A 7590-nucleotide genomic window follows, 5' to 3' on the forward strand; every position below is an offset into this window, starting at 1 on the left:
TACTTTACTAGTGTTCATAATAGCCCCTGGGTACATGATACTGGTTCAGTTGCTATGATCAGTAACTTGAAACAGGAGTTATAAAATAAATAGAGACTAGTTAAGGGCGAGGTGATGATGTGAGTTGGAAGTGATTCCAAGGTTGACAAGATCACCATCGCACACTCTCTTTACCTTCGGGATGAGTGTTGAACCTAAAATAAATGTTATTTGGTGTTTGCGTTGAGCATAAATATGATTGGATCATGTTTATTGCAATACGGTTATTCATTTAAGTCAAAGAATAATTGTTGTTCTATTTACATGAATAAAACCTTCTATGGTCATACACTCAATATAAATGGTTTATTGAATCTCGATCATAGTGATACACATATTCATAATATTGAAGCCAAAAGATGCAAAGTTAATAATGATAGTGCAACTTATATGTGGCGCTGCCGTTTAGGTCATATTGGTGTAAAGCACATGAAGAAACTCCATGCTGATGGACTTTTGGAATCACTTGATTATGAATCACTTGATGCTTGCAAACCATGCCTCATGGGCAAGATGACTAAGACTCCGTTCTTTGAAACAATGGAGCGAGCAACAGACTTGTTGGAAATAATACATACTGATGTGTGCGGTCCAATGAGTGTTAAGGCTCGTGGTGGGTATCATTATTTTCTGACCTTCACGGATGATTTGAGAAGATATGGGTATATCTACTTTATGAAACAAAAGTCTGAAACATTTGAAAAGTTCAAAGAATTTCAGAGTGAAGTGGAAAATCATCGTAACAGGAAAATAAAGTTTCTACGATCTGATCGAGGAAACAAATATTTGAGTTACGAGTTTGGTCTTCATTTGGAACAATGTGGAATAGTTTGGCAACTCACGCCACCTGGAACACCACAATTTAATGGTGTGTCTGAACGTCATAACCGTACTTTATTAGATATGGTGCAATCTATGATGTCTCTTACTGAATTACCACTATCGTTTTGGGGTTATGCATTAGAGACAGTTGCATTCACGTTAAAGAGGGCACCGTCTAAAAATCCGTTGAGACGACACAGTATTAATTGTGGTTTAGCAAGAAACATAAGCTGTCGTTTCTTAAAGTTTGGGGTTGCGATGCTTATGTGAAAAAGTTTCAACTTGATAAGCTCAAACCCAAATCAGAGAAGTGTGTCTTCATAGGATACCCAAAAGAAACTTTTGGGTACATATTCTATCACAGAACCGAAGACAAGATCTTTGTTGCTAAGAGTGGATCCTTTCTAGAGAAGGAGTTTCTCTCGAAAGAAATGAATGGTGGAAAGTAGAGCTTGATGAGGTAATTGTACCTTCTCCCGAATTGGAAAGTAGTTCATCACATAAATCAATTCCAGTGATGCCTACGCCAATTAGTGAGGAAGTTAATGATGATGATCATGAAACTTCAAATCAAGTTACTACCGAACATTGTAGGTCAACCAGAGTATGTTCCGCACCAGAGTGGTACGGTAATCCTATTCTGGAGGTCATGTTACTTGACCATGATGAACCTACGAACTATGAGGAAGCGATGATGAGCCCAGATTCCGCGAAATGGCTTAAGGCCGTGAAATCTGAGATGGGATCCATGTATAAGAACAAAGTATGGACTTTGATTGACGTACCTGATGATCGGTGAGGCATTCATAATAAATGGATCTTCAAGAGGAAGACGGACACTGATAGTAGTGTTACTATCTACAAAGCTCGAATTGTCGCAAAAGGTTTTCGACAAGTTCAAGATGTTGACTACAATGAGATTTTCTCACTCGTAGCGATGCTTAAGTCTGTCGGAATCATGTTAGCATTTGCCACATTTTATGAAATCTGGCAAATGGATATCAAAACTACATTCCTTAATGGATTTATTAAAGAAGAGTTGTATATGATGCAACCAAAAGGTTTTGTCAATCCTAAAGGTGCTAACAAAAGTGTGCAAGCTCCAGCGATCCATCTATGGATGGGTGCAAGTATCTCGGATTTGGAATATACGCTTTGATGAGTTGTTCAAAGCATATAGTTTTATACATACTTTTGGAGAATCCTGTATTTACAAGAAAGTGAGTGGGAGCACTATAGCCTTTCTGATAAGTATATGTGAGTGACATATTGTTGATCGGAAATGATGTAGAATTTTCTAGAAAGCATAAAGGAGTATTTGAAAGGAGTTTTGAAAGAAGGACCTCGGTGAAGCTGCTTACATATTGGGCATCAAGATCTATTGAGATAGATCAAGACGCTTGATAGGACTTTCACAAAGCACATACCTTGACAAGATTTTGAAGGAGTTCAAAATGGAACAGTCAAAGAAGGAGTTCTTGCCTGTGTTGCAAGGTGTGAAGTTGAGTAAAGACTCAAAACACGACCACGGTAGAAAATAGAAAGAGAATGAAAAGTCGTTCCCTATGCCTCAGTCATAGGTTCTATAAAGTATGCTATGTTGTGTACCAGACCTATTGTGTACCTCACCATGAGTTTGGCAAGAGGGTACAATAGTGGTCCAGGAGTGGATCACTAGACATGGTCAAAGTTATCCTTAGTAGAATAAGGATATGTTTCTCGGTTATGGAGGTGACAAAAAGTTCATCGTAAAGGTTTACGTTGATGCAAGCTTTGACACTGATCCGAACGACTCTAAGTATCAATCTGGATACATATTGAAAGTGGGAGAAATTAGCTAGAGTAGCTCCATGTAGAGCATTGTAGACATAGAAATTTTCAAAATACATATGTCTCTGAATGTGACAGACCCATGGACTAAACTTCTCTCACAAGCAACATGATCACTCTTTGGGTGATAATCACATAGCGATGTGAACTAGATTATTGACTCTAGTAAACCTTTTGGGTATTAATCACATGAAGATGTGAACTAATCACATAAATACGTGAACTATTGGTGTAAAATTACATGACGATGTGAACTAGATTATTGACTCTAGTGGAAGTGGGAGACTGAAGGAAATATGCCCTAGAGGCAATAATAAAGTTGTTATTTCTATTTCCTTATATCATGATAAATGTTTATTATTCATGCTAGAATTGTATTAATCGGAAACTTAGTACATGTGTGAAAGCATAGACAAACAAAGTGTCCCTAGTATGCCTCTACTTGACTAGCTCGTTAATCAAAGATGGTTAAGTTTCCTAGCCATAGACATCTGTTGTCATTTGATGAACGGGATCACATCATTAGAGAATGATGTGATGGACTAGACCCATCTGTTAGCTTAGCACTATGATTGTTTAGTTTATTGCTATTGCTTTCTTCATGACTTATGCATGTACCTATGACTATGAGATTATGCAACTCCCGAATACCGGAGGAACACTTAGTGTGCTATTAAATGTCACAACGTAACTGGGTGATTATAAAGATGCTCTACAGGTGTCTCCGATGGTGTTTGTTGAGTTGGCATAGATCGAGATTAGGATTTGTCACTCTGATTGTCGGAGAGGTATCTCTGGGCCCTCTCGGTAATGCTCATCACTATAAGCCTTGCAGGCAATGTGACTAAAGAGTTAGTTATGGTATGATGCACTACGGAATGAGTAAAGAGACTTACCGGTAACGAGATTGAACTAGGTATGAGGATACTGACGATCAAATCTCGGGCAAGTAACATACCGATGACAAAGGGAACAACGTATGTTGTTATGCGGTTTGACCGATAAAGATCTTCGTAGAATATGTAGGAGCCAATATGAGCATCCAGGTTCTGCTATTTCTTATTGACCGTCGATGTGTCTCGGTCATGTCTACATAGTTCTCGAACCCGTAGGGTCCACACTCTTAACGTTCGATGAAGATTTGTATTATGAGTTATGTGATTTGATGACCAAAGTTTGTTCGGAGTCCCGGATGAGATCTCGTACATGACGAGGAGTGTCGACATGGTCGAGACGTAAAGATCGATATATTGGAAGGCCGTATTCGGACATCGGAAAGGTTCTGAGTGGTTCGGGTATTTTTCGGAGTACCGGAGAGTTACGGGAATTCGTCGGGGGAAGTATTGGGCCTTCATGGGCCTTAGTGGAAAGGAGAGAAGGGCCACAAGGGGAGGCCGCCCCCCCATGGGCTGGTCTGAATTGGACTAGGGAGGGGGCGGCGCCCCCTCTTTCCTTCTCCCTCTCCTCTCCTTCCTTCTCCTACAAGGACTAGGAAAGGGGGAAACCTACTCCTACTAGGAGTAGGAATCCCCCCTAGGCCGCGCCCCTTGTGGCTGGCCTCCTCCTCCTCCCTCCTTTATATACGTGGGTTGGGGCACCCCAAAGGCACTCCAAGATTTGTCTTAGCCATGTGTGGTACCCCCCTCCACAGTTACACACCTCGGTCATATCGTCGTAGTGCTTAGGCGAAGCCCTGCGCCGGTAACTTCATCGTCACCGTCGCCACGCTGTCGTGCTGACGGAACTCTCCTTCAGCCTCAACTGGATCAAGAGCCCGAGGGACGTCATCGAGCTGAACATGTGCTGAACGCGGAGGTGCCGTACGTTCGGTACATGGATCAGTTGGATCGCGAAGTCGTTCGACTACATCAACCGCGTTACTAAACACTTCCGCTTTCGGTCTACGAGGGTACATAGACACACTCTCCCCTCTCGTTGCTATGCATCTCCTAGATAGATCTTGCGTGATCGTAGGATTTTTTTTTGAAATACTGCGTTCCCTAACAGATCGTGACGGTGCTTTGGAGATGGAGATCAAAGGCACAAGATGATTATGGCCATATCATGTCAAATTTTTTGATTGCATGTGATGTTTATCTTTTATGCATCTTATTTTGTTTAGTATGACCGTAGCATTATAAGATGATCCCTCACTAAAATTTCAAGGTATAAGTGTTCTCCCTGAGTATGCACCGTTGTGACAGTTCATCGTGCCACACCTCGTGATGATCGGGTGTGATAAGCTCTACGTTCACATACAATGGGTGCAAGGCAGTTTTGCACATACGAAATACTCAGGTTAAACTTGACGAGCCTAGCATGTACAGACATGGCCTCGGAACACTGGAGACTGAAAGGTCGAATGTGAATCATATAGTAGATATGATCAACATAGAGATGTTCACCATTGAAGACTATTCCATCTCATGTGATGATCATACATGGTTTAGTTGATATGGATCACGTGATCATTTAGATGACTCGAGGGATGTCTATCTAAGTGGGATTTCTTCAGTAATATGATTAATTGAACTAAATTTATCATGAACTTAGTCCTGATAGTATTTGCATATCTATGTTGTAGATCAATAGCTCGCATATATCTCCCTTGTTTTATTTTTGATTTGTTCCTAGAGAAAATCTATGTTGAAAGATGATAGTAGCAATGATGCGGACTAGGTCAGTGATCTGAGGATTATCCTCATTGTTGCACAGAAGAATTATGTCCTTGATGCACCGCTAGGTGACAGACCTATTGCAGGAGCAGATGCAGACGATATGAACGTTTGACAAGCTCGGTATGATGACTACTTGATAGTTTAGTGCACCATGCTTTACGTCTTAGAACCAGGACTTAAAAAATGTTTTGAACACTGTGGAGCATATGAGATGTTTCAAGAGATGAAAATGACATTTCAGACTCACGCCCGTGTTAAGAGGTATGAGACCTCTGACAAGTACTTTGCCTACAAGATGGAGGACAATAGCTCAGCTAGTGAGCATGTGCTCAGAATATCTGGGTACTACAATCACTTGAATCAAGTGGGAGTTAATCTTCCAGATAAGATAGTGATTGACAGAGTTCTCTAGTCACTATCACCAAGTTACTAGCACTTCGTGATGAACTATAATATGCAAGGTATGATGAAAACAATTCCCAAGCTCTTCGCAATGCTAAAATCAGCGAAGGTAGAAATCAAGAAATAGCATCAAGTGTTGATGGTTAATAAGACCGCTACTTTCAAGAAAAAGGCACAAGGGAAAGAAGGGGAACCTCAAAAAGAATGGCAAGCAAGTTGCCACTCCCGTGAAGAAGCCCAAACCTAGACCTAATCCTGAAACTGATTGCTTCTACTACAAAGGGAATGGTCACTGGAAGCGGAACTACCTGATAACCCACAAGTATAGGGGATCAACTGTAGCCACTTTTGATAAGTAAGAGTGTCGAACCCAACGAGTAGCTAAAGGTAGAAAAAATATTCCCTCAAGTTCTATCGACCACCGATACAACTCTACGCACGCTTGACGTTCGCTTTACCTAGAACAAGTATGAAACTAGAAGTTCTTTGTACCTGTGATTGGATAGGTTTGCAAGATAATAAAGAGCGCGTAAATAAAATCTAGGGGCTGTTTAAAGAAAGACACAACTAAGTTAGTTTTAGTAGAGAGCTTTTGTCAACAATAAAGTTATTTGTCCCTAGGCAATCGATAACACGTACCGGTAATCATTCTTGTAACTTTATATGAGGGAGATGCATGAGCTAACATACTTTCTCTACTTGGATCATATGCACTTCTGATTAGAAATCTAGCAAGCATCCGCAACTATTAAAGATCATTAAGGTTGTGAAACCCAACCATAGCATTAAGTATCAAGTCCTCTTTATTCCCATACGTCATACCCCACCTACTCGGGTTTAAGTTTCTGTCACTCTCGCAACCCACCATAAGCGAACCATGAACATATTGCAACACCCTACAGCGGGTGCCCCTCACGTTTGCGCGAGACGGAGGGCACCGTAGGACAGCACCATAAATAAAATATACAATCATACCAACCAAGATCATGATTAACCCATAGGACAAAACGGATCTACTCAAACATCATAGGATAACCATAGATCATTGGGAAATAATATATGGAGTTGAGCACCATGTTTGAGTAGAGATTACAACAGAGAAAAGAGGTGTTACACCGCTGCATAGAGGCGGAGAAAGTTGGTGTTGAGGGTAGCAAGATTGTTGATGTAGATCGCCGTCACGATCCTAGCCCCGGCGGCACTTCGGTGCCACCGGGAGAGAGGGGGAGAGAGAGCCCCCCTCCTTCTTCTTCCTTGGCCTCCCCCTAGATGGGAGGAGAGTTCCCCCTCTGGTCCATGGTCTCCATGGCCACGGAGGGGCGGGAGCCCCTCCGAGATTGGGTCTCCCTCTCTGTTCTCTTATGTTGTGTGGAATTGTGAGCGGATAACAATTTCACACAGGAAACAGCTATGACCATGATTACGCCAAGCTATTTAGGTGAGACTATAGAATACTCAAGCTTCCTTGCGCCCGAAGTAGAGGTCCAACCGACGTACGAGGTGGGCACAACCCACCACCATGCACTAGGAGGCTCTAGCGCGCCCTGGTGTCTTGTGGGCCATGTGAGCCTCCGTTTGCGGTGATTCCAACTCCCAAAAATCACATATATTCCAAAACAATTCTCCATACAATTTTATTGCATTTGGACTTCGTTTGATATGGATACTCTATGATACAAAAAACATGCCAAAAACAGGAACTGACACTGGACACTGGATCAATAGGTTAGTCCAATAAATCATATAAAAAGTTGTCAAAAATATGTGAAAGTTGTAAAATATTGGCATGAAACAATAAAAAAATATACACGACGGAGAA

This window comes from Triticum urartu, chromosome 6, assembly GCF_003073215.2.
Source record: "Triticum urartu cultivar G1812 chromosome 6, Tu2.1, whole genome shotgun sequence".
Lineage (NCBI taxonomy): Eukaryota > Viridiplantae > Streptophyta > Magnoliopsida > Poales > Poaceae > Triticum > Triticum urartu.